Genomic DNA, 26800 nt, shown 5'->3' on the forward strand with positions numbered 1-26800 from the left:
TGAGCAGCCACCATCTCTTCCTATTGACCCATAGCCCTTCTGAGCCAGGACAGCAGTGCAGAGACCCTCAACGACATCACACAGAAATGAATCAGCAGCCAAACCACAGGCACAGACCAGGGCTCTTCCCATAACCACACTCAGCTCTCAAAAGGTGTCTCTGTTACTGCTAAAGCAGTGGAAGGCCTCCACAGGACCAATGGCCAGCACAAACAGTGCCTGCCAGGTGACCTCCCAGCTGGTCCTTCCACAGGTATGGAGTTCAGCAACGAGTGTCCAGATCTTCCTTGTTTGACTGGCACTGGAGGCTGAAGGCAAAACCCCCTTGCCCTTCACCATCAAGGCCTGGCATCCCACACACATGAAAATGTAATTTCAAGAGCCTTCTTTGAGGCCTCAGGACAGTGTGGAAGTGGCAGGTACTGAGCTGTTTGCCTTCGCTGGCTCTGGAGTGCCCACTGTTTGCATGTTCACAGCAAGCAGGAGAGAGACACATGAATCACTGTGCCTGAAAGAAGCTGACACTTAGGAGGGCCATAGCAAAAACAATTACAATTTCTCCCTTTCTGAGCTGAGCAGATGTTTAAAACTATGTCAGCGACCTCCAAACCATAAACATTTCTCAGGAACATGTAGATGTGGTTTGCAAAAACAGAGAAGTGTCCGCTGTAAAGCAGAGGTCCTTGCTAAGGACCAGCCCCCTTCCAGCAGTGGGAATGTCAAACATGCTTGACCTCCAAATCAGCAAATAAGCACATTATAAACAATGTTATTAATGGTTGTGCTTTCACTACAATGAGGAGTCTCCCTGTTTGTTTAACGTGCAGCAAACTGGTTAGAGTGTACATAGTTTCATGGCCAAGCCACATTAAAGCAGGATGGGGAATTTGCTCCCATTGTTTCTAGCCCCGCTGCTGCAAGGAGTGGTAGGTCGCAGGAGGGGAGAGACACGGCTTATCCCAGCAGCATCAGGATCCCTGACACCATTTCATGTTTAGATACTGAGCCTGTGCCTTGGATCACCAAGGAATCACCACCCAGCAGTTGGGATAGATGTGAGAGGTCATCATTTCTTTACAAAAACAGTCTCCAACTGCAGCAAAAGCAGATGTCCCCATCCACATGCAAAGTCCACTGAGGACTTAGCCAGCCCAGAAAAAGGTGCTTTTGCCTTGAGAGGAGGACAAGAAACAAGTGAGGTGCTCTACCAGGACCTGGCTCTCTTCCCCATGTATTCCCTCACACACGATGTATGTTACAGACAGTGCAACTGTACTACATTTCCAATAAAAACATCCCTGTGATCCTATAACCTTCCTGCAAACAAAGCTGGGCCTAGGCTGCCAGTCTACATCCTAACTACATCCCACAGAACTCTGGGGCTTGTCCACCACAAAAATTAATGTGTAAAAAATTCCCTTTTCACACAGCTCTAACCCAACTGCCAGGCACAGGGACAGCTGGAGGGCACAGCAGCAAATGAGATGGCAAATTTCAGCTCAGGGTGTGGAGGCAGAAGTGTGCAGGGTGGCAGAGGTGAATATCACATAGACCACTGGTTTCCAAGATCCTCCTTTGCATCAGCCAACATCAGCTGCAGGGAGGCCAATGGACACATCTCCTGAGGAGTGGCTGTGATAACAGCAGCATGGTTACAGGTCTGCCAAGGCCAGCAAGGAAATTCCTAAGAAAAATCCCACTGGATTTGCTCATACCTGACCCAGCCCAGGTGCTGTGTCCCTGTAACCGAGTGGAGCTGGCTCTGATGTAAAACAGGGAAGAGCTGAGCCACTTCCACTGTCGTTCATGAGTCTGAATACTTCAAACCTGATCCTCAGACTGCTAAACCTTCCCAAGTGGCCTCACTGCTGCAGCCAAAGATCTTGCTGTAAGGAGCTCAGGCTCACACTGAAAATGTACCAGATCAAGGGGTAACACAAACCCTGAGAGAAAATACAGAATGAAAAGAAACAGAATTGTCCAACAGCCTTCCTACCTGTGCAAATCAGTAACGATGTCCCAATCACAAAGAAAAAGAGTAGGAACCCAACCAAGGAGCAAGGCAACAGCAACAGCAGTAAAGGGCAGGAAACAGAAGGAATTTAGTATTCCTGCACTGAAAGTCTGCACTTTGAGATGGACTTTCCTGCATGACCTTGGGCAGCTCACAGAGGCCAAGCCAAAACTGTTGGATCAGGGTGGCCTTGGGAGCCTGATGTGTCCCACAGGGCAGACAGAGAGCAATCCCTCCCTGCTCAGCTCCATCCCATGACAAGGATAAGACATTCCTTTCCTGTTTCACTGGCACACTGAGAAGATGCACAGCAGCATCAACGAGGCTCTCGGGGACTGTGTTGAGGAGACCACACCGATTGCTCTGACAGCAACACCCAAGGCCACGAGCATTTTGTTTTAGGCAGCTGACTAATTATTTTTACCACTTAAGGACTCATCCACATCTAATGAGATACCTCCAGGTCAGCCCGATTTTCTCCACTGATAAATCCCTTCCCTCCACCCCCAAGACATCAGTTACTGTCTCCCTTATTTGATGAGCACAGAAAAAACCCACAGCAGACTAAACACCTCCCTTGTCTTGAAAGACTTTGTGGAGCAGCAGCTTGCCATGAAGGACAAAACAAGCTGACAGCCCAGCAGCATCCAAAGAAATGAAAAGCAGATGAAGACACAGTTCCTATAAGCTCCAAAAAGATCCCGAGAGGCACAGGAGAGGTGGCAGGGCATTTGCACAGTGACAGGACAGGACTCAGGGATGCCCAGAGGTGAAGCCCACAACTGTGATTTATACTGAATGAGTGCTGGGATAAAACTCAGTGTACCCATCCCTTCCCATTGGAATGGTATTTGCTCACAGAAAGTTCCTCTGCCTCCAGCTTTGACCACATTATGGAGGAAGTCACAGGGACTGAGGAATGTGCACCAGGGAAAGCAAATAAACAGAGGTGCGCAAATCTGCTAAAAATAACCCAGGAATTGTGGCTCTTGGAGGGGAACACAGGCACTCAGTTGTTCACCACCATCTACCACAATCGAGGCCTTGTCTGAACAGGTGGGTGGCTTTCTGGGCAAATCCTATCTTAAAGAAAAACACCACACAGAAAAATCCCTCCTCAATCATTCCTGCAGCCCCTCTGTTTCCATCTAGATTCTTGCCAGAGGTTGTCAAAACAAGAAAGAAAAATAAAGCTCCAACATGTTCTTTGCTGTTTTCCCACTGCTTTCCAGGGCATTGATGTGCTGTTCCAGGCAGCCCAAAACTGATGCCAGCATGCTGGTGACAAGGGGCAGGGCTGGCAGGGGACACGGCAGCCAGCAGTGCCACAAACAGGCAGCAATCTGTCTGAGACTCCCATGCAAGGAGCCCTGGAAGGAAAAGGTCCTGAAGAACCCAGGAAGAACTGGAAATGGGATTGAATTATAGATGCCTGTGTTCTTGAGGTCTCAAAATTGAGTAACATAAGCATCAGGCACAGCAGGAGGAGGGGGGCATGTGATGGAAAGCTCAGCAGAGGCACTGGAGAGACTGGGTTGTGTAAGATCGGGAGCTGCAAACCAAACCCGCTGGTAAGAAACCTAATCACCCCGATGTTTGTTTCCAATTCCAGCCTCTAAGCTCAGTGTGGGTAAATCTCCCAATGTCAGGAGTGATCTGTGTGTGTTAAGAAATCGCCTTGCATCAAAATGTCCTGGTGATGTCTTTTATTTCTCTGACTCCTCCCTTAATTTAAATGTTGCAAACCCAGATAACCCCAAGTCTCTCAAAGCAGAACCTCAAAGCAAATATTTCTTTTTTGGCTTTTTTTTTTTTTCCTCCCCTTTTTGGCCAGGCTTCTCAGAAGTCTCCTTTCATCTCACCCAAGTCTGAAATTTGCTGAAAGGCTCCTTACAGGGTACTGAGCACATTTCCCAACACCAGAGAGCACACGCAGCAACAGAACAATCTTTTCCATCTTTCACTCTCCACAGTGTAAAACCCAAGCTTAGACATGGATTAGCTGATCTCCGCTGGGTGCAGAGGGTGGGCACGATGACCACGGACATTGTCTTTGCTCTAGCCCTTCACTGGGGGTGAGGCAGGCCCAGCCCCTGCACTTTTACACCCTTATTTCTGGAGCAGACACGATGGGTGGCAGGAGCCCAGCTCCAACAAGAGTGGTGAAACTCCTCAAAAGAGACGTGGGGAACAGCACAGACCATGGCACCAGAGCTGTTAACCACCATAAAAACACAGCATTGGTGCTTTCCCCACCCTTCGTGGGTGTCAAACCCCATTCTGGGCTGCATTTAAGGTGATTTAATCCCTGGTGCACCGGAGTGGTCACTACAGCCTGTGTTGGCAGCAGAGACCAGGTAACTGGCCTCAGCTCACCCACAGCCTGCCTCCCACCAACACTGGGGGCCACACAGCAAGGGTTGGGGTCAACAGGCACAAGGCAACCGGCACAACAAGGTTTGGGGTCTCAGGGCTCTGTGCTGTGCCACAGACTGGTGTTGGTTTTAAAGAAGTTGGGTGCCACTGCTCTCTATGGTCTGGGACTGGGCCATCCCCTGCTCCAGCTCACACCACAGCAACCCCTGGAGCTCCTCAGCTCCCTGTGCTGGGGCACCGTGGGGGCTCCAGACACCCAAGAGCCAGGCCAGTGGAGCTGAGCAGGCTGGACAAGCATCAAGGTGTTCTTCCACTTGGTCCTGAAGACAAAAAACTGCACCTTAGGACACCAATAGAAAGAGCAGACTGTGCATGCGTGGTGTGATTCCCAGGGAGGCCGCACCAAGCTGGGGATACTCCACCCAGCACAAGGTAAACTGGGGATTCCCTTCCCTGGTAACCTCAGCACAGCTCCCCAAATCTTCCCATTCTTGGCCACTGATAGAGTCAAACACAGCAGGAGCAGCCCAGCTGCTTTCTGAGTGACTTCATGTGACCTCAGTTCAAGTGCCTGATAAGGATAATCTGCACTCGTGGCTTCCTCTGGGTCACTGGGGATCCTACAGACCCTGATCAAAGGATCCCCGAGCTGGGCTGCAGATCTGGCTGCTCCTCTGCTGCTTTAGCAGTACCAACAGCAACCAAGTCTGGCCTGGGCCAGGCTGGTATTAACTGTAAAAATAATTTTCAGACTGCGTAGACATAGGAAAGTCTTTAAAGAGAATAAATAACTAACCTCACTTGCAGAGGCACATATTTGACCATATTACCTCATCTCAGCTGCGAACTGTCCAGCTCACAGCTGGTCCTCCTGATTTCTTCCCCTTCCAAAACTGCATCCAGCTCCCCTCAAAGCTGATTTAACAGCCTGTTTAACCGGTGATATCCTTGGCCATTTGCTCCCTATTTTGGATGAAGAAAGCAAGCTTGAAGTTTTTTATGTACCACTTCAACCACTTTTTCCTTGCTCAAGACACCTGGTTATAGCATTGCCATTTCATAGCTGCTATAGAATAAAGCCTCTTTATAGCAGTCAGGACAGGATTTTTCTGCTTACTTAGTCTAGTTTTCAGTCTGGTTAAGCTCCAATGACTACAGGAATTACTTTTATTTCCAACGCTGCCTGCAAGTCAGCTTAGAAGCTGGCCTGATACAGTTTCCAGGCACTTGGCCCCCATGTTTCACAAAGTTATGGGTAGGAATGGTATTCCAAGAGACCTTCTGAAGGAAAAAAACAAGGCAGCAAAGAGAGGGAATGGAATAACATATCTTTCAGTTCAGCAGTTAATGTCTAGTCTGGGCTTTTAAGTTTTCCACCAGCTCAGGAAATAACTTTGGGAAGGTTCAAGGTAACGAGGATACAAGAGCCAGTCTTCCCCCATCCTTAGCCATGAAGAGGTACAAAATTTGCTGCTCTTATACACCCCAAAGAGTGCTCCAGGAGAAAACCCCTGTCCTGCCCCATGCCCTGCAAGGTGCCACAGGAATCAGCCTCCTGAGGCATCATGAGCACTGGTGGGACATGGTCCCTTGGATGAGCATGGATTGCTGGAACACAACAGCACCCATCAAGAATGGCAAACCTCTACAACCCTTGGCTTTGAGGAGTTTTGCACATGTATGGCTCCATTCACCCTGTGGATGAGGGCTGCCTGTGAAAACCCCTGAAATCCTTGGCTGTTGGCAGAGGAAAACAGAGGCTGGGTTGCTCTTTGTTAGCTGCACCACAGAAAATAGAGACAGCACTAATGTAGGGTTCAAAACTACCGTCGGGTATGTAATTAGCACTCTCAGGACTTCTTGAATCCTCCAATAAATCCATTTATGGCCTCAAGAATGCATGTGTCAAACCAGACAGTCTCCTGCAAAGACGTAATTCAGAATGTGCGTTGGGTAGGTCAGCCCTGTGGTCTCAAACAAGACATTTACACAAACCCCAATCTATCTTAGCTTAAAAATGAAGGGTCTTTCATCTCTAGGAACAGAACATAAATTCTATTTGTTTGCCTGCTGGTACTGAGTCTGTAGAGTGACAAAGATTCACGTTTTCCAGGTTTTCTCTATGACTCCAACAGGTAAAGCAGTTTTCTCACTCAGATTCCCCCTGAATCAGAAGGAGGAAGAAGGGCTGTTATGGAAACATTGAAGTTGCCAGGATTTTGCTAAGGACATGGAAGCAGACACAGCCACCCTGGCATCATGGATGACGGAGGCAAAGCAGACTAGTGACTGATACGACATCCAGCAAACACAATCCGAAGTAATTCAGGTCAAAAGTGCTGTGTTTTCCTCTTTCGTTTAAAAAGCAAGACAGGAAATGTATAAAAGCTGACAGGATCATTAGGGATTTTATAAATGCTGCTTCCTGTGGTACAGAAAAAGGAAAGGAGAGAGGCACGGGGCCAAATTATGTGCTGGAGCAGACACATGCCGCTGATGCAAAGCAATGCTCTGCAAACTGGTGGACCTGCACCCGGAAGAATAAGGTGATCCAGGATCTGGTCTGCTGTGAAAATCAAGGCAAAAGCTTAAAGAAAAGCCTAAAAACTGTCCCAGAGGGCAGGTGGTGAGGTGGTGCTCCCCATGGGAAGGCTCCAGCACCTGCACATTCAATGAGTCAGCAGCCTTGGCCCCGACCTGAAACCCGGGACAGGAGGCCCCGGGATGGGAGGGTGAGTTGGGTTTGTTTTATTTTCTTCAAGGCTTTCTCTATGAAAACATAACCTCCTACCAACATCAGACTGTTTTACCGAGCTGACAAAGTCAAATAATGAATTTGGCACTTTCCTTTGGTATCTGCTACCCCTGCTCTAGTCATGCTCTGGGAGTCTGGAGGGAGAAGGGCTAGCAGGGAAGCAGGCTCGTGTTTGTCTTGGAAAGCTGCACACAAACGCAACTTGAAGCATCACTCAACACACTCCACTCCTCGTTTTGCTTTCATCCCTGGCCGCAGGCAGGGAGCCCAGTGTGCTGATGGCTGCTCCCAAAGCCTCGTGCCTTTGGTACCCATATTCCAGAACGCTCAGAGAAGCAAAGTGGAAAGGAAGTGGTAGCACATGGATTTGTTTAAGAGCAAAGAAACAAGCAAAGAAACAACACTCTCCACAGGACTATGCTTATAGCTTTACTAGCATGCCACGGGTTGGAGGTGTCCCCAATGGGCACAGGAGGGGACCACTGGCCAGCCCCAGCCTCCCATTCAGGGCAGGATGGGAGCTCCTTATTTACCAAGCAGCTGTTTCCCAACCCAGCTCAACACTGTCCAGGGCAGGAGCTGCTGGGCAAGCCAGCTGCCAAACCTCAGCTTCAGAGGAGCTCCAGAGCTGGCTATCAAGTACCAGCACAGCAGCAGTGTCTCCAGGGGCTTTAGGAGTTTCAGACCAGAGCATCCCAGTCCTACCTCGATCCCTTTGTAGGTGTATCCAAGAGCAATTACAGCAGGGAGGGTGGGTGAGGTATGTGTAAGTCAGGCTGGATCATGGCTGTTGAGCTGCAGGGATGTGCAGCATCGTTGGGCCCTCTGCACCCAGGTGGATTTGCCTGCCTGTTCCAGCAGATGAGGATGAGATTATGCTGGAGGAGCCACTGGCTGCGACTCTGACACAGCTCTGACAGAAATGCAGATGAACCCACTGTGCACAGCACAGCCAAAGCTCTCCAAGTGTTTAGGTTGTTCAGGAGCCAAAGCAAATACATTTGCTCTGCAGGTTATAGAAGGCTGTTAAACCAGCCGTGCAACCAACTCCTCCAAGCCAAAAAATTATCACCTTCCTCTGCACTAGAGCCTAATACCTACAGTGACCTTGCTCAGCTCCAATTCTCCTGCTGCTCAAAGGATGCACATTATAAATAAAATGTGTCAAGCATATATGTCAAATTTCAGATTCAGCCCAAAATTTTCTTTCTTTTTTAATGGGCTTTTTTCTACTCGCAATTGAGTTCAGTCTTGGCCAAAACAGGGGAGAACAGCAAGGATTCTCCCTTAAATATTTGACTCTGAAAAGACAGCTGATAAATCCCTACAGCAGAAGACAAGGGCAGAATTCATGTCTGGGTTTTATGTTATGGGTGCTGTCAAGCAAACACCTCCTGCTCAGCACTGCACTTGTTCCTGCAAGGAGATCCTTTGTGACCACGTTCCCTGAAGGCTGGTGAGACAGGGCTGGCAGCAGCTCACTTGGAAGGTGGTGGCAGAAAGGCGTGTTGGGCTCGTTTCAGTACAAAGGGAGGAGTCCGTGGCTGTCCCTTGCTCCTCTCTTTGCACAAACAGCAGGTCAGCTGCAGATGCCAGGCACCAAGGGCCCAAAGCTGCCCGTGAATCAGATGCCAGGGATGATCATCAGAGGTGGCACATGGCAGAGCACCTGCCTGAGGTGGCAGTCTGGTAAAGGCACTTCCAAGGCACCATCAGGCTCTAAAACAGGAGAGACTTGGAGGAATATTAATTACAGAGCACCTATCTTGTGAGGTTTTTCTGATCTCCAGTGTACTTTGTGCCTGATGAATCATGCTTACCTTGCAGCACCAACCTCTGCCCCAACTCTGTCAGGACTAAATTCCTGCTTTTTTTGCCCAGAGCCCCAGCCCAGCCTGCCCTGGCCTGGATATTCTGCAAACACATTCAGCTCCCAGGAGGAAAAAGACCCTGCTTCTCTAAAGCCATTTTCAGAAAATACTTGTAGCAGCTCTAAAAATCCCCACATCTCTCCAAAACACCCATTGTAGGAGTGCTGTTTGTGTGGACCAGCAGCTCTTATGCCACACGCTGTTGCAATACCCGCCTATCTCATCAGATCTTCCCTTCTGTCAGCAAACAAGTCCTGAGCACCACTCAGCATCACACAGTCCTGCTTGCTGCCACAGCATCTTCTTGCACAGCCCTTGCACAACAACCAGACAGTCTGGATTACTCACTGGCGCACGGCTTGCTCAAGTTCCTTTGCTTATCAGAAATCAAAGATGGATTTTTTTAATTGTCAAGACAACAGCACCTAATGTTACACCAGGCAGGCTTACGACTGTCAGGGTTACAAAGCCTGCAGCCTTCAAGCCATAAACCATCCTTTTAGGGATTAAGGAAGAACTTTCCCCTGAGTATAGGTTACTCCTCACTTGCTGACAAGAGATTTCTTTCCTCTTCCTCACCAATGCCCAGCCAGTCGATGTAGGAGCAGGATGGCTGTGGGACTGTGCACTGCCTTCCTCAGAGGCTTGGGGGAGCCAACCATTTAAACAAGAACAAAACAGAAAGCAAAAAACAACAAAAAAAAAACCCACTTTCATTTATTTTCGCCTTCACTGACAGCATAAACACACTGCAACTGCTCTGCAACAGCACAGTACACCCAAATTATTCCTGTGGTTGTTTATTTACTGAGATTAGAGTCATGCCTCAAGGCCTCATCTTTGATGTCTGAAACTTTGTGGGCAAAATTTTCTGGAGGAAAAAAATGACTTCCAGTATTCCCCATCCAGCCCTGGGCCTGGCCCAAGGTCACACAGCTGGGCAGTGGCAGGGCAGGGACAGCACACCTCTGCAAGGGCAGTCCTGGGATGACCTGCCAGCACCCACTTTCTGATTCCAGTAGCAGAGGCATGAATGACCATGTCATCAGGGTGAAATCAGTGAAATTAGGCAGCTCAACCATGCATGGGATCTTGGCTCACATCCATTAAAAAAAAAATAGAAAACAAAGTCAGTTTCACTGTGAGTAAATCCTTTGCTCTACAGGTCTAGCAAAGAGTGTAAATAGGAAATCAAAAAAATCCCAAAAAGAATCTCTATGATCAGCAAGAGAAAACAGTTCAAGAACATCTGCACAGCAAAGGACAGAACTACCTTCAGTAACTGAACTTAGCTGCACTCAGGAGGGATGGGATAGATTAACAGATAGAGCAGACTTCATTTCTTCAGCAGGTACCAGAACCAAGAAGTAGCAACAGACACAAAAACCACGGACTACAGGCTAATGAACCCTCAGCTGAACAAGGCAGCAAGTGAGGAGAACACTCACGCCAGCCCCTACAGGAAGGGCAGATGCTGAAACAGGAGATGCTTTGCAAGCCCAAGGGAGCTCCCAAGGGCTGAGCACAGCCCAGCATTTGTGGCCTAACAAGGTCCAGGGACACGCACAGCAATTTATAGAAAAGCAACTTTGACACAGGCTGCAGGGCAAGGAGGGAGATTTCACACCTATTAGGAAACACTGTAAAGAGGAGCCTAGGCAGAGGGAGTAGAGTTTCCAAAAGGCATGCTTTGCCAAGGCACTGAAGTTATATAATTGGAATATTTCAGACAAATGAAAGCAGGAAGTCTCATGTGTAATGAGTGGGGAGAATATCATCTGTTCCATCTGAAGGGGTAGCAAAGGAAGGATAGCCAAGAGCATTCTTCCAATGCAGAGCCTGATAAAATAATGTATTAGACTCGCTTTTTGGCAGGAGGAGCCAGACTTTAAGGGTCTCAATACAGGTACAGAGAATCTTTCACCTTTCCAAAGCCCCCAGTCCAATCTCCACTTAATGCCACCTAAAATTTGGTGATCCAGCCGAATCCCCAGTTACAACATGAAGACACCACACGATTTACCATGGAGGGATGCCAGCGTTGTTGTCAGAAGACATAAGCAAGGAAGACACAGGCTGTGCTCAGGTTTAGGCTCACAGTTTCACATTGACATTCTCTCAGTTTCTGCTTGTTTGGGTGAGATCAGAAACCAGAAAAGTTTGGTCAACAGCTTACAGTTATGCCTGGTTTCTACTTAAAACCAAACGGCCTGCACCAAACTGCTTCCAGATTTGCTCTGAGGACTTGCAGCCTTTGAGGCATCAGCCAGGGAATCTGTAGGAAATTCAGACTTGAACCCAAGTATGGCAATGGCATCGTGGCTCACAGCTTTCAGCAAAGCCTTCTTCAGCCTCTCTCCATCCCCATCCCTGTGCCTTTGCTGCCAGGAAGCACTGCACAAATGCTACCACAGACCCACATAAATGTGGGGTTCTTTCTGCTGACTTCAGAGAATCGTGAAATGGTTTGGGTGGGAAGGGACCTTAAACCTGTTCCACCCTCTGCCATGGACAGGGACACCTTCCACTAGCCCAGATTGCTCCCAGCCCCATCCAACCTGGCCTTGGACACTGCCAGGGATGGGGCAGCCACAGCTCCCTGTACCAGGGCATCACCACCCCCCCACGGAAGGATTTCTTCCTAACACCTAAGCTAAATCTCTCCTCAATTAAAACCGTTTCCCCTTTGTCCTTTCACTATCTGTCCATGTAGTAAGTCTCTCTCCCCCTTTTCATAAGCTTCCCTTAAGCACTGAAGGGATTTCTCCTTGGAATGCCCTACATGAGAACGAGTGGGGAAGCAACTCAAGAACAAGGATGACAGCAGAGACCGCGTCTATCCCAGCAACTGCTGCACTGGCTGCTGGACCCTCACAAGGCAAATAAATACCCAGGGACATCAGCTCTGCAAACATGCTGTGTTCATAAGACAAAGGATTCAGATGAAGCAAAGAATCTGGAAACAATGAGTGAGCATTTTTCTGAAACATCTTGGCGATGCAGAGAGTGGGATTTAACAGCGTGTTACACTACTCAGAAGCTCTGCGAGTTTCTCCAAGGGCTGCCCTAGATTCAGCTCAGTTTTATGATATATTGCTTTATAGGACTCACAACTGCCTTCCCAAAATAAGACCCTCGAACTCTCTGAAGATACACCAGCACCGTGACTATTCTAAGATCAAGAGCAAGTTATTAATACATAGCAGAAGCGTGTGAATTGAAGGGGCAGGATGAGCTGCCCGCAAATAAACAAAACTATAATGTTCTATTTTGAGGCACAAGTGTGAGCGGATTGAAGTGCTGGAGGGGCCCTGTCAGAGCTTTGGACACAGCCCAGTTCAATGCCAGAAGTCAGAGCAAACACCACTAATAGTTCATATGTGGGGCACAGAGATTGAAAGTTTGGTCTAAAATCCCCAGGACAATGTCCCCATTTCCCCTACAGGAATTCAGAGAACTACAGAGTGAGCTGCTGTGATTCCCTCCTCACTCCACACTGGCACAGGGTTTGGATTTTGGTGAAAGTGCCTTAAAGTGGCACTGAAGCAAACTTTAACTTTGGGAGCAAAGAAAATCACTGGAATTCGTTTCTCACAGAATTTGTCCCAGTAGGTTAAAGTTTTCTCAGTATTTGCCTGCCCAGTAGCTGAAATTATGATTCTTTTCTCTTGTGCAAAGTCATGAGACAAAGGGTAACAGACAGCAGGCTGCACTCTGAGCAAGAAAACACATTAGATACCTGCCCAAACATGAGGCTTAGATAGACATTTTGTGCATCTCTCATCAGATTTGTTCAACCCTTGTACAACTAAAGAGTCCTGAGACTTTATTCTTTTTTAAGAAAACACTGGGGTTCGTGTAAAATGGGTGGTTCCTGGAGATACTCCCTTTGGGTTGTTAAGTTCGTTGTGGGTCTTGAGACCCCATAAAGGGAGAGCAGACTCCCTTCTGCCAGAAAGTTAATAACCAGCACAGAAAGCAGAGCTGCTGCTGACAGACATTGTTTCCATAACCTAGAGACAGAGAGGGCAGAGGGGACAGGGGAGATCAATAGGCCTGGAGTGTGTGTGGAAGCCAGCGTGTCTCTGATCAGGTTTCCTCCAGGGACTGGATCTCCATTTTTTTAACGTAACAGAAAAAATATCTTCCAGCCCTAAAGAGTGAGTTTGGATATAGATCTTCAGCCATAACAGAAAAAAAAAAAAAAAAAAAAGAGAAAAGCATCTTTTTCTGCCATTTACAGTGGTGTGAAACCAAGAGATTGGTTTACAGTGCTGTGGCTGGAAGCACAGATTATCTTATCATTTTACATGTTTTCATCCAGATTAATGAAGCTTTCATGCTCAGGGCATTTTGGTCAACACTTAACAGTAACATCCCATGTTTAAGTGTTTGTAAAAGCGTCTGTAAAATGATGAGTAGGGTTGTTATTTCTACAGCCAAGATTACAAAGAAAATGAGTCATATGCAGCAGCACTGCCTGTTTCTTTGTCCCTTCCTCTCATTACTCCTGCCCGGGAACTCTGTAACCTCATGGCACATTTCAGTCCTGTTTCACAAAGGAATAGGCATCAGGAGGATATTCGGACTCCACCAGCTCTGTATTTTCCAGACCCCCCAAAGAGCATCTAAGTCTCCTCAACCCTCCTCAGACCTCAGAGAGCTGCACTGCTCCAGCTCTGAACTGAACACATTTCCATACCTACATCTGGGTACCAGAGAAAACCTAGAAACCATCAGATCTGCTTTCTGCCGTGGTTTGTCCGAGGTCTTCTCCTGCCTCTGAAGCAGACGCACAGAGATGCAAGAACACCCTACCACATGCTTTTTTGGTGGAGCATCTTCAACTAGTTCATAGAAACACAGGTTGGAAAAGACCCTTAAGGCCATCAAATCCAACCTTAAATTGAACACAATGAGACTTGCTTCTTCCATGAAGTTGTATGACAAGAACAGCCCGGCCATTCCCAGGTGGAAGATGAGCTCTCAACTCATGAGGAACCACATCCAGGGCTGGAAAAAGCCCTTGTCACAAGCGTGCATGAAGTTACACCAAAACACCCCTACAGCAGCCCCTGCTTACCACTTTCACCCTCTCCCCAAAGTTTTTAAAACTCCTGCTTGTGTCTTTTCCTCAGTTTTACCATGAACTTTAGGCTCCACATCCTTTGCACACCAGCGAGCACCGCTTGCTGCACGGGGAGCTGCGTGCTCAGCCGCCACTGCTAGACAGAAAGTGGGTGTCAGGTTCTATGCTCTGCAAAGGGCTCTTCCTCCCCAGCAAAATAGTGTCATTCATGCAAGGCTCAAACGCTGGACATACACATGCCAGCCCCTCAGACCTGACATTTAACATCCCGAAGCCATTTATCACTCAGCACCCTTATCCTGGTTGAAAATCCCCGAGTCACAAGGCAAACAACATTTTTCTGTGCTTTTGTATGTTTCTGCCTGCCTTTCTCCTTCTGTCTATTCAGCTGCTTCAATGAGCTCCCCCTGCGATCCCAATCTCGGCCGTTCTCCTCAGTGCCACCATTGTGTACCCACAATACCTTTGGGGCTGCCCCATCCAAGCATGTCCATGCTCGTTTCCCCATCAATTCCTCCCCAGTTTAGCAGTGCCGTCTGATTCACAGCTTTTTTATGTTCCTTGATAGCAGAGACCCCAGTGAGCTGCTCTGGCTGCCTTAGCATTTTAAACAGCTTTACCCTGAACTGGTCAGCCGAAAAGCACTTATTTCGACAGAAAAGGAGATGACATCAGCTGATGTGGGATAACCATGACAACCTCCCCAGACCAGCAGGGCCACATGCTATTTGAATAAGAAAGTTTAACTCTCAACAACTTCCTAGGCAGGAGCTCCAGTTTTAATTGGCAGAGTGAGCACATGTCACTTTTGCACACTCATGTGTTCCCCCCCAGCATTTCCACGAACTGAAGACTCCTGAGATGTGGAGCAGATAGTGGTAAAAGGAAATCCTTCCAAAGTGCCATTTTGCATTCCTACCTGCCACAAAGCTGATGTGCAGATAAAGAGGATATTAGCCCCAAAACCTTTCTTCAGTTTGTTTTCTAGCAGACTTGCACCAGCATCAAACAATTGACTATTCTTCCTAAGAAATGCACTTTGGGATTTGACACATGGCAGGACTTCTGGAGTCAGGCTGCTCATCTTTACTCATCTGCTAGGAAAGCAGAAGAAGGTATTTCAAAGCTTGGGTTTAGATCCAAAGCAAAAACAAATCCATCTTCTAAACTGCATCTTCCTTTTGAAAGGGGTCCATACCTGGTTGGTGTTTCTTGCTCAGCTGGGGTGGAATCACTTTTAAATGGGCTGATGTGCAGAATCTAGAGGCAATGTGCTGGATCCAGAGAGGTTAACTCTCCTCTACTGCAGTTTTGAAGCATAGTTGCATTCTGGAAAGCCCCACGTTCACTTTCTACACCATTTCTTTCCAGCATATAAACTCTTTGTCAAAATAAATAAGTGTAGAAGGATTAGCCTTCTGGATGCAGAATCTCTCACTCCCCACTTCTTCATAATAGTGTATTTATAAAACACATGTGTCCCATTTTGGGGCAATTTAAATTTTGCCTAGTATATAAATGCTTCATTAAAACAGCTGCTCACAATCTGTCAGTGTAAATATTTTCCACCACTTTCTGATCATCCTGAAAGGAGGCCAAGGCCAGAGCCATGGATCCAAACAGCCCTGCATGTCGGAGGTGTTCACTATTTACTTTCACATACATATTTCAGGGCTTGAGCCTGCCAGCCATGGCTCCCTTCCAGGCTCTGGGAACAGCTAGATTGCACCACTTGGGTCCTCCCTGATGGAGAAACCTCCAAGAGATGAGGGCAAAGGGAATCCAGGTGTGTTTGCAGGAGGCCTCTAGAACATCTCTGTGCAGCAGGACTTCACTGGATACAGCTAATCAGACATTTCAGCTCAGCATTGACACATCCACTGCCAAAAAGGAGCAGTCCCTGCATCACCACATGCCCATGCCCATCCATCCCTGCTCCAGACCTCTCTTCATGCAGCCCTACAGTCGACTGGGTCAGAAAACTAAACTAGAAAACTAATTAGGCTGAAATAGAAGATTTTTCCCTCTCTTTCTCACCTCTGCTTCAAATGTTTCCTGCAAGTTTAAACAAAAAGTAAAGAACAGAGCAAAAAACAAAACCCCAAATATGAAGGATGCAGCCCAGATTGTGCAGCTCCAACCCTAATGAAGGCTCCCAGCCCAACATCAGCAGATTGGATATAACTCACAGACAAAATGAACCTCTCATCACCTACAACGACATCCTAATTTGGGACCAGCAGGCCCCAAGGGGTCTAGCCGGGAACAGGGAAGTCTCCTCCTCCCAACACGTCCCTGCCAGTGTTGAACAAAGACTTGTTCACTGGCCCAAAAGATCTGTTTGACTTGGAAAAATTAATCATGCCCAGAAAGCCAGTCTCCTTGAGATCAGGAGGCTCAATTCCACCTTTCATTAAACCCCTGCCCTTCTGGAATAACTGCAACTGAGGCAGCAGGGTCACATCTGATTCATACTGTGACTGGGAATGAAACCTGAACCGCAGGCTCAGATCATTAATCCTGTTATCTGCTGCCTCCCTGCATCAATCCAGAGAGGAGGAAGCCTCTTTATCGCGGCTCTATGCCTCATGATGAAATAATTCAACTGGATTAAATCAGCTCTTTGGGTGCATCAATCACGCCATTGTCCCTGGAGCAGGAAGTTTCCTCCTCAGCCTTTAGCCACCTCTGCCCTGACCCATATTCCAAGGACTTCCCTGCACATTTCGCTCACGTCTGTATTTCGCATTGACTTACACAAGCAGTTGTGTCCCGTGAGCAAGAGCAATAAAAAAAAGCTAATAAACAATAAAGTTAATAACTCTTAAAGTCATGCAAGATGTAAGAGATACAGACAGAGAGATGCCTGGTGAGATTTTCATTAGAAGCAACTTACAACTTGCTGAGATTTCCTCCAAGTAGGGTGTTGAACAAAGCCTTGGCACTTTGAAACTGCCACTGAGCACCTGCCTGAATTGAAATCTCACTCAGGAACCCACATCTCCAGAAAAAATGTTGAATTCCAGTAGGACTCAAGTGGTATCAGATGCTGAATCTCTCTCCAAGGCAGCACTGGAGCAAGATACCAGTCAGATACATTGTCCATGTGATTTCTCAGCTAGAGCTTGTGGGTAAGAACTGGGAAACTCGGGGACCAGAACAACTAAACGGGACAACAACGACTCTAGTTCTTTGTTAAAAACCAATAGAAGCATTGGGATCTCCAAAGGAGAAGCTTTTAATCTTAAACCCATTTCTTGCTACGGACATGACAGCAAAATCCACATCCCACTTTATGGCTCAGTTGCTGTGCTTTGAGAGATCAAAAATCAGACAACACAGGAACAATTTTTCCCTCAACTTGTAACCTGTGGGGCTTCTGCTAAGCTCACAGGACGAGTCTGGGGGCGTCAGTGGGGACTGCTTGTTCAGCAGTGCTGTAAGAGGTACAGAAAAAGCACAGGAGCAGCATTTTCCCTGGGAACTTTGCACCCAAAAGCACTGGTGTTGTCCAAGCAGGAAACATAGCCTTTTTCCCAAAATTAGTCCAGAAATATCAAGGAACCCTCCTGCCCCTGACTAATCTCCATCTGAACTCACATCACGGAATCAATTGTTTCTCTTTAGCAGAGATGTGGTGCAAAGGGACTCTGGGGGAGGGGAGTAAAAGTGATCAGAAAGGATCAGCTGTTGGGCTGTGTGGGATTTGGAATCTGTACGTGAACTTCACAGTAACAAAATAGGCTTTCCATGGCATTATTTACGCTCCTGATGCAGAGATAAACCACCACTTCCTTGCATTACCCTCTTCCAAGTGAGAGCAGTGAGAAACATGACAAAAAGGCATTCCCATTTAAATTCATGCTCTTTTTCCCCCTCTCCCTCTCACAAACACACATTTGCTTTGAGCCTCAGGTTAACAAAAACCACAAAGCCCCACTTATCCAAAACCACAACATTTTCCTTGATTTGGGGTCAAAACTGACAAGTTCTGCCTGTTTTCCTCTTGCAACCACCAGACTTCTCAGGTTCACTCTCAGAGCACCTCCATAACACTGAAAAGTTCACAGACCTGGCACAAGTTTGGGATTTATTATTAAACCTGCCAGATTTCAGGTTTGATTTATGACTCTTTCACAGGGCCCCGTTATCGAGTAGAGACAGGCCCTGCAGTGCATGCTGTGAGGCGTTCTCAGAGCTATAAACCAAAGCCAAAAGGGACCACTTAGAGCTGGTCTGCCCCACGTAGAAATGCAGAGCAGCCGCCACCTACCAGGACCAGGGGTGTAGCTTTTAACAATACTTCTGTATTTTCTGTTTCTGCAACTTTCTGTGGTTTCTAGAGGCTCATTGCAGCAGAAAGGACACTGTGGAGTAAAGGAAAGGGCAGGGACACCCCGTCATGCCCTTGGTTCTCTCGTGGCTTGGCCTCTTTCTGCAGTGATGCTGAATGGTGCTGCACAGGGAGGTGAAGCTGTTCCTCTTACCGGGGTGTGAGTTTCAGAATTTCTCCCCTGGTCAGTGCATTTCAGTTTTGTCCAAGACCACAGCATTGCTTTTCTCACTTTGGTTGAGAGAGATGACAGCAGTTTTCCATTCAGCCTCGTGCCCCCACACTCAGCAATAAGGCTCTTTTCCAGCTCCCCCCAGGACACCCCTAATGTCCAGGGACAAGGCAGGATTCCTGCAGCATTTCATGAGCACTGCTGCTTCTGGGTACCTGCCTCCTGGATCCAAAAGCCACAACTTCAAGCACTTCCCCAGGATTATAGAAGTAGGGAAGGGTGGTGCACACACAGCCCCATCCTTGAACACCTGTCTGCAGATGGAGGCAGAAAAATAGATAAATTTAAAACCCACCCCAAAAACCCACTCAGTACTTCTGTCACTATGACCCACAACAGAAACAAAAATTGGGACCAACTGACATTGTCCCAGGAGATAAATCTCCATTTATGTGAGCTTCCAGAGGTCTTGGAGAGATTACAGAAAGTGTGGAGAGGAAATAGTAAAAAGCACACACAGGAAACCCTGACGCAGTGTTGCTAAGCCATATGGTCAACATAAAACATTGAATACTTTTGTTTGGATTTGCAATGTGACATTTATATTATTTTTATACATTTTATGTGTGTGTGTATATATATATCTATATATATAAAAGATAAATATAATTTATTTATTTTACGTTTTAAACTCCGAGGATGTCAAAGGCAATCTGCAGAGATGAAGGGCGATTTACTGCCAAGGTTTCAGGAGCAGTCCCAGGGGCCCCGTTCACAGTTATAACAACACATTTTATCTCTGCACAAGCAGGAAGGGGGGGGCGTAGCGAGACGGGGGGGCGGAAGCAAGAGCTGGCAGTGAATCAGATGATGCATATTAGGGAGATAATAAGGAGAGATTACACGCTTGGCAACTGCTCTGCGCTGTGCCCTCGGTTTGTAAAGCTCAGGTTCCCCCGCCAGGATTCCTCGCTGTTCCACAGTGCCTCCGGTAGTTTAGTCTAAGAGCACATCCCGCCAGGAAAAGCTGGTGTGGCCAAGGCACCTCGTGCTCCCTCTCCCTTCTCAGTTTCGGCGAAACTCTCATCTCCAGGAGAGGATCAGCACAGGCCCGGAGAAGCACTTCAGTCCCAGCCCTTCACAACTTCCGAGGACTCCAAGTGCTGCACATCCAGGTCTCCAAGTGGGTGGTATGCCCAGCTGCCAAGTTCTCATGTTGAATAGTATCATTCCAGCACCAGGGGTTTTTTTCTTTTTTTTTCAGGCAAACAGCTGCACGGCAGACATGCACAAGGGCTCAGCAGGAGCCGTCACCATCAGGTAGCTGCCCTGCCTCTAACAGTGCAAACTGCTCATTTAGGGTGGGGTCTTGGCCAGGCAGCAACACAGTGGAAGACTGTCTCCGGTTCAAAGTGGCTGGCACTAAGAAATTCTTAATTTAACAGCATTGCTTAATAGAAAAGTAAAAATATGACCCATTCAAAGTTATTTCTACGTTTCCTTGTTCACCTGAAGACAAGGTGGCCAAAGCTTCATAAATTACTCAGGTGAGCTCCAAATGTTGCATTTCATTTCTTTCATAGAAGGGTTTGAGATGGAAGGAACCTTAAAGTTCATACAGTTCCACCCCCCAGCCTTGGGCAGGGACACCTTTCACTAGACCAGGTTGCTCCAAGCCCTGTCCAATCTGGCCTGGAACACACCCACAGATGCAGCATGCACAGCATTGTGCAGTTCTTTTTACAGCAACTCTCAATCCTGGCTCCCTATAAAAGTTCAGAAGCTCCAAAGGAACAGCGCTTGAGTCCAAAAACCATTTTCTGACTTACCACAGTGACTCACTATTTTCGTTCCAGTAAATTGTCACAAACTTGTTAGGTTTTGCAGATGCTCTCCGGATCCTTGCAAGCATCACTCTGCCCTTTTGCTTTGGCACTCGAAGGTTTCTTGCAGCAAACCACAGCGCCACGTGCCCAGGAGGGACCAGCTAAACCCATCAGTGCTAACAGACCTGTGGTGACCGTGGGAGCAAACAAAACATTGTCCCTCCTCCACTGTGAGGTTTGTCCGCTTAGTTGTCTGCACTAGAACCTTAATTAAGTCAGGTACAGCTGCAGGAGTAAAAGCAATGAATCAGCAAGTTCCCTTGCCACCAAACAATTCCCAGCACAGAGCAACAAGTGTGGGAGGCAAGAGGAAAGAAACCAAAACAATTATTTTTAGTAATGATTTTTTTAGGTGGTATGACCCCAGCTGCCCAAAACAGGAAGGTGATCAACACCACCATCTCCAGCAGCTGAGGCTGGGTCTCTCTAATATATATGCCAAAGTAGGAGATGACAAAACCAGGAGGTAAATTTCTTTGGCCAATGCTGGGAGCAAATATTACTAGGTGACTGGAATAGGCACTTTTGGACCTAAATTGCACAAAACCACGAAAATGCTTGAGTATTCACTTGAGCATGTGCTGAAACACTTTGCTCAATAGTTCTAATTTAGACAGATACAGGACGAACACTATTTAAACATCTTTTAGAAATGAGTAATAACTCATTTCTTTTTAGTTGTCTAGCTGTACAGCCTAATGAATGAGTTTTGTCCCAAATACATCCACATCCTCATCTGTTCTGTGTATTAATTCTCAAAAGGAGCTTCAGTAGAGGATTTCTTATCTATGCATTCATCGGTTCTAACTCCCTAGTGAGGTTATTCCTGAAGTTTTTAATAAAAAGAGACTTTCGATTCTTGAGGTCATGTTGCAAATTATATCTTCACTGATCTAGCAGAGGTCAAAAAATAAGTTGGAGCCAAAGAACGTCTCTGGCTCCTTAGTACATGTGTGTCTCAAGGCTTTTAAAAATACACAGTCCTGCTGCTATAAATAGAGCGTTCTTCTCAAAGGTCAAAAGCTTTCAAAGTCCAGGAAAACAACACATTTTCTTTCTTTTTATAATTATTATGTGTTTTGTCTCCTCAGAAGAAGGGTGCACTAAACTGGGACAGGAATTGCTCTTGGGGGCAGAATTTCAACCCATCTATTTTTACACCTTCGGAGAGTTAACATGAACATCAGTGTCATTTCCTTTGTCAGACACTTCAGCAGCACAGCACTGAGAACAGCAACCAGACACTAACACAAGAAGAGAAAAAGAACATTAAAAGTCAAGAGTGAAGAGGAACAGTTTTCCACTGAGCCCTCTTCAAGGACACGAGCGTGGGAAGGCACCATGGTAGGGTAAATCCCGTGCTTGAGGCTCTGATCAGTTCTCTTACATTAAAAGGTGCTTGAACATGTAGAGAACTGCTCACATGAGTTTGAAGAAGTAAAATCTGCTGAGTAAATACACAAAGACAACAAACTATGTGAAAAGAAATCCAAGACGTCAGCTGGTAGCTGAGATGTGAAGAGACATGGGGATTCTCTGAAAAGGTGTTTCTCCACACAGTGGGCACATATTCATAGCCTTCTTGGTTCTCCAGGCACAAGAATCCCTCTTCCATCTCCAGTACTTGGCCATTTCCTTGGAGATTGATGAAAAGAGCAACCTCAGTCAGTTCTCTAATTGGCCTTACTCAGGAGTGATCTCATATAGCAACTCATGTCTCTACATGCAGGATCTCTCCTTCCTGGTGAGGTGGAACTCTGCATGGAGACAGCTCTGGTGAATATTGCCCCAGGTTCTGCTTGCAGGGCTGTAGAATGAACAGGACCCTGCATTTGTGTGATACACAAATCCAGGTTTTATAAAGAAAATTTAGTTCTTCCAGGGATCAGACCTGCAAACAGCAGTGCAGTGCCCAGAGACTGGTTTAGCTTCTACTCTTGAACAGTCAAGATATAAAGCCTGGTTTGTTTTCAAAACAGTCCATAGAGTTCTGTCATGGGGTTTGATCATAGTCTCTGAATTCAACCTAAAGTCAGGGAATTCAAACCAGGCAAGAGGTGCCATCTCCTTTTAGGTTACTACCACTTCTCTCTCAGGCTAAGCTTGACATGACTGATGAGGATGGTGGGATCCTTGAAATAAGGAAAGCATGTTCATTCTTCCAGAAGAGCAGTATCAGGACACCAGAGGTTTATTGAGGGACACGTTACTGTGCTGACCCATTGTTTTACTTGAGGCTTAAAAATGTCTCCTTTGGACCAGCCTGGGAAGGCTTACCTGCTTTTAGGACCTCAGCTTTTGAGGAGCTGCTCTACAATGTGATAATGTACAAACTTTCTTCAAGCTTTTCTGCTCCTGTACTGACACAAGGAGATGAAAAGGGTGTGGAGTGGTGCTGAGCCTCTGGTTGACATCACGTGCAGTACTGGAGTGATTCTCACTGGTTCAAACCATCCTAGCCTGCTGATGAGCAGGCAGGGGTCAGAGGAAGTTGCTGTGGTCATAGAAACACATCCTTTGGGGTCTATCCTTCCTCTCCTTTCTCCAAGACACATTGAAGCTCTTGGCCAAGCCCAAAGCCATTTTTCCAACACCCTGAGCAGCGCTCCCCCCAGCTGCACTGCCCACCACCACGACTGCTTTGGAAGTGCAGCAGCAGTGCAAGGACTGCATTTGGGGAGCTCTCCTAGCAGAGCCCTTGGCAATGTGGACCACGTGTGAATTTTACCAGTCCCAAGACCAGAGCTCATTATTCATACACACACCACCTCCTTCCACATGCTCAGACATCTTCCCCCAAAAGCCCTGTCAGCTTTACGCAACCTCAGCAGCTCAGTTGCTTCACAAAAGTTAACACCCAAGGGCAGTATGGATGTAACACCTTGAACATTAAGGAAGTGTGAAAGTGAGGTGCTTTTCCCAACCTTCCTCCTGCACCAATTCTGCCCTGGCCAGTCCCTCCAGTGAAAAACTATCTCAGCAGGCCAAGGGAATGCCTCCCAGGCTCAGAGATGGTCCCTGTAGTGGAGACAGCAGTATCCATCCCCAGCATTGCTTTTGCCAAGGGTCACCTCAGTGAAGTCTTTCCCAACTCCATTCTTGCCCTGCCACAACAGCAATGGCAGCTGTGCCACCACCAGTGGCACAGGCAGGGCAGAGGGAAGAGGTGGCACCTGCCTGTTGAGAGCATCAGGAAGCAAAAGCTATGAGCAGCCACCATATACAGGTGTGGGGGTGGGAGAAAAACAAGACAAGGTAGGAGCAGAGCTCAAAAGGACCTGCCAGAGCAAAGCCAGACCTTCTGCCAGAGAAAAGCCAGACCTTCTGCCAGAATATCCCCACAAGCAACTCAGCACATCCCATAGGACAAGTTTCAGTCTAAGGGCAGGGTGAATCTCACCCTGGGGATTCTGCCCCTCTGCTTCCCTCAGGTGAGACCCCACCTGTAGAGCTGCCTCCAGCCCTGGGGTTCCAGCACTGGAAGGACATGGAGCTGCAAAAGTGAGTCCAAAAGAGGCACCAGGATGATCAGAGGGGTGGAGCAGCTCTGCTGTGAGGAAAGGCTGGGAGAGCTGGGGTTGTTCAGCCTGGAGAAGGGAAGGCTTTGGGGTGACCAAACTGTAACCTTCCAATACCCAAAGGGAGCCTATAGAAAAGATGGAGAGAGACTCCTTACAAGGGCCTGCAGTGACAGGACAAGGGGAATGGCTTCAAACTGACAGAGAGAAGATTTAGACTAGATATCAGGAAAAAATTATTTAATGTGAGGTTGGTGAGGCCCTGGCACAGGGTGCCCAGAGCGGCTGTGGCTGCCCCATCCCTGGAACTGTCCAAGGCAGGCTGGACAGGGCTCAGAGCAACCTGGGGTAGTGGAAGGTGTCCCTGCCCATGGTGGGGGTGGAATAGGATGATCTTTAAGGTCTCTTCCAACCCAAACCCTTTTGGGATTCTGTGACAGTGGTGTCCATCCCCTACCACCCACAAAGAGCCTTGACTCTTTCCAAATCTTATTTGTCTTCTCTGCTCAGCACTGACAGCACCCATGGCAGCAGCATGGCACCCATCTCACAAGGATATGTGGTACTGTGACATGGGGTCAGATAAAATCTAGTAGTTAATCCTTCTGTGAGACTTACATATCTATAGCATTTTCTCTACCAAAAGACTTCCAAAACCACACAGTCTCTCCCTGCCATTATATCTCTTTCAGTAGCCTGATCTTTCTATGTGAGTGGGGAAAAAAAATTAAAAATCCACCTTTCCCCTCCCTTTCCAAGCAGCAAGTCCAGCGGGAGATCAAAGCACACAGTAATTTAGACCATGGAATAATAAAAGTCAATGAGAACAGCGTGCTGCTGACAGGGGAGTTGTGCCATGCCACAGTGGGGAGGAAGGCTCAGGCAAGCCAAGAGCTATTCCCTGGAGCTGAAGAGACCAAACAGAGCAGGAAAAGAGGGAGCTCTTGTTTAAGAAAGTTCTAATTTTTTTAAGAGGATCCATGGATCAAACCACAAAGCCAGCAGTACGAATATTTATGGGGTCAAACTCAGCAATCCCATACCCCATAAAATTTTCCACTGGCTTTAATAGGTACTTTGCCTTCTTTTTGGTAGAACCCCCTTATCACCACGGCACTGTGGAGTGTGGTTGTCTCCTCCACTGCATGAACACTGAGCCTTGCATCTGGAGCAGCTTCAACTTTTTGTGCATCAATTCTCCTTTTTGAGCTTCCCTCAGACACAGCTTGTGTAGGTGGAAAAGACTTCTGGAATCTCCAGATGGAGAGCAAGAGGAAAACAGAGCATGCACTGTAGAAGGTGGCAGGTCCGAGTTGATGCTCCTTCTTCGGTTTGCTTAGGAAAACCTTGGTTTGTTCCCAGCTGGGAGCAATTGGCCATCACCCAAAACACAATGAAATGAGAATAGCTGAATAAACCAAAAGTCTCCTGACACCAAACAGAAAAGAAAACCAAGCTGCAGGACAGAGTCAAAAATAACTTCCCAGTTCGCCAACAGCCCAGTCGCCACCTCCAGCTGAGGAATCCTGCCAGCCACGCATGCTCATTCCACATGAACTCCTCATCTGACAGAGGAGGGAAGGAAGTGACAGCTCCACAGCTGCCAGCCAAGGGCTAATGGGTTAATGATCCACCTTTAATATTGCACATGGAAAAAAAGAGTTTTCCTTGGCCTGCCACACATCCCAGGAGATTCGCTGCTGCATCCCTTTCCTTCCTCCTCCAACCTCCGCTACCATCGCGCCAAGAACGTGGTGAATGGAGCAAGCCTGCAGAAACGCTGGAACGACAACCCCTGGCCAAAGAACAATAATTTGATCGAGTGCTCATCAGCACACTTTCCTCAGGCTGCAGAAACAGCTGGGGCTTTCTGAGGCTGCTCTGGGAGCCCTCCCTTTTGGCCAAGGCAAGCAAGGCCTGGTGTGAGGGTTCACTGCTGCCACAGAGGTGATCTGGGGGGCTGAAGTACCCCAGAGAGCCAACACAACCACTGCACACGTGCTCCAGGAGGAGCCCGGCCCCACTTCCCTTGTTCTGCTGGAAGGGTGGAAGCAGAAACACCCAAACAAAACAAGCTCCAAATTTGGGTCTGACCTTATGATTTGGACAAGGTCATCTCCTGTTCCTCCCTCACAGGAGGAGAGGAAGGTCCTCGTCACAGCTTCTGAGGCGCTGCCACTGCTCGCAGCAGACACACAATGATCAGGGTTTGGTTCCTGGTGTCCACCAGGGCCTCTGGTTTTGGATTCAGCAAAAGAAGCAACCAGCCCAAAGCTGAACCAGCCAGACTCAAGCCAACCCTCTACTGAGGTTAGAAAACATCAAGCTAGCGTATTTTTTTGTCATGCTTTATTTCAGCATTTTTGCACATCTCTGTATTTTGTTGGCTTTGGCAGGTACCTGAAGCCATAATACTGCAAGAGAAGCTGATCTCTTCATGCTCCATTCTGGCAAAATCAAGGAGCAGTGGAAACCTCATACTAGTTGCTTCTAATTTTGTGAAATTTCCAGAACTCAGTCTGGACCAAGAGCTTCTAATGAGTTTGGATAAACTCTGAATAATCCTCTGAACTCTCAAATGTCTCAGGGAAACAGTCAAATATACTATCTGGAACTTTGGAAGATGCTTCAGAGTGCAGTGTTCCTGGATCAGCACAAGTATTAGAGATGCAATAACCATTGCATACCCATGACTTGCATTAAAATTAAAAAAAAGAAAGAAAAAAAAAACCCCACACGTGTTTTTACTAAACTTATGGGAAAGAAAGGTAACCCCAATTCTCTCA

At 47.4% G+C, this 26800-nt stretch overlaps 1 long non-coding RNA gene across 10 annotated transcripts in view; it reads right to left on the minus strand.

Annotated features, from left to right (window-relative positions):
- The window catches only part of LOC108448880, a 62188-nt gene that overhangs the window by 34777 nt on the left and 611 nt on the right, over positions 1-26800 (minus strand). For 2 of the 10 annotated variants that reach the window (XR_001864947.1, XR_001864950.1), the window contains exon 1: positions 20440-20808. The exons of 1 other annotated variant lie outside the window; for it this stretch is intronic. This is a non-coding gene — a long non-coding RNA (uncharacterized LOC108448880). Of the gene's footprint in view, positions 1-7850; positions 8075-20439; positions 20814-26800 lie in introns of those variants that run through there. 7 more of the 10 variants (XR_001864945.1, XR_001864943.1, XR_001864949.1 and 4 more) reach the window with 6 other exon arrangements.

Source organism: Corvus brachyrhynchos, unplaced genomic scaffold (assembly GCF_000691975.1).
Source record: "Corvus brachyrhynchos isolate BGI_N302 unplaced genomic scaffold, ASM69197v1 scaffold148, whole genome shotgun sequence".
Classification (NCBI taxonomy): Eukaryota; Metazoa; Chordata; class Aves; order Passeriformes; family Corvidae; genus Corvus; species Corvus brachyrhynchos.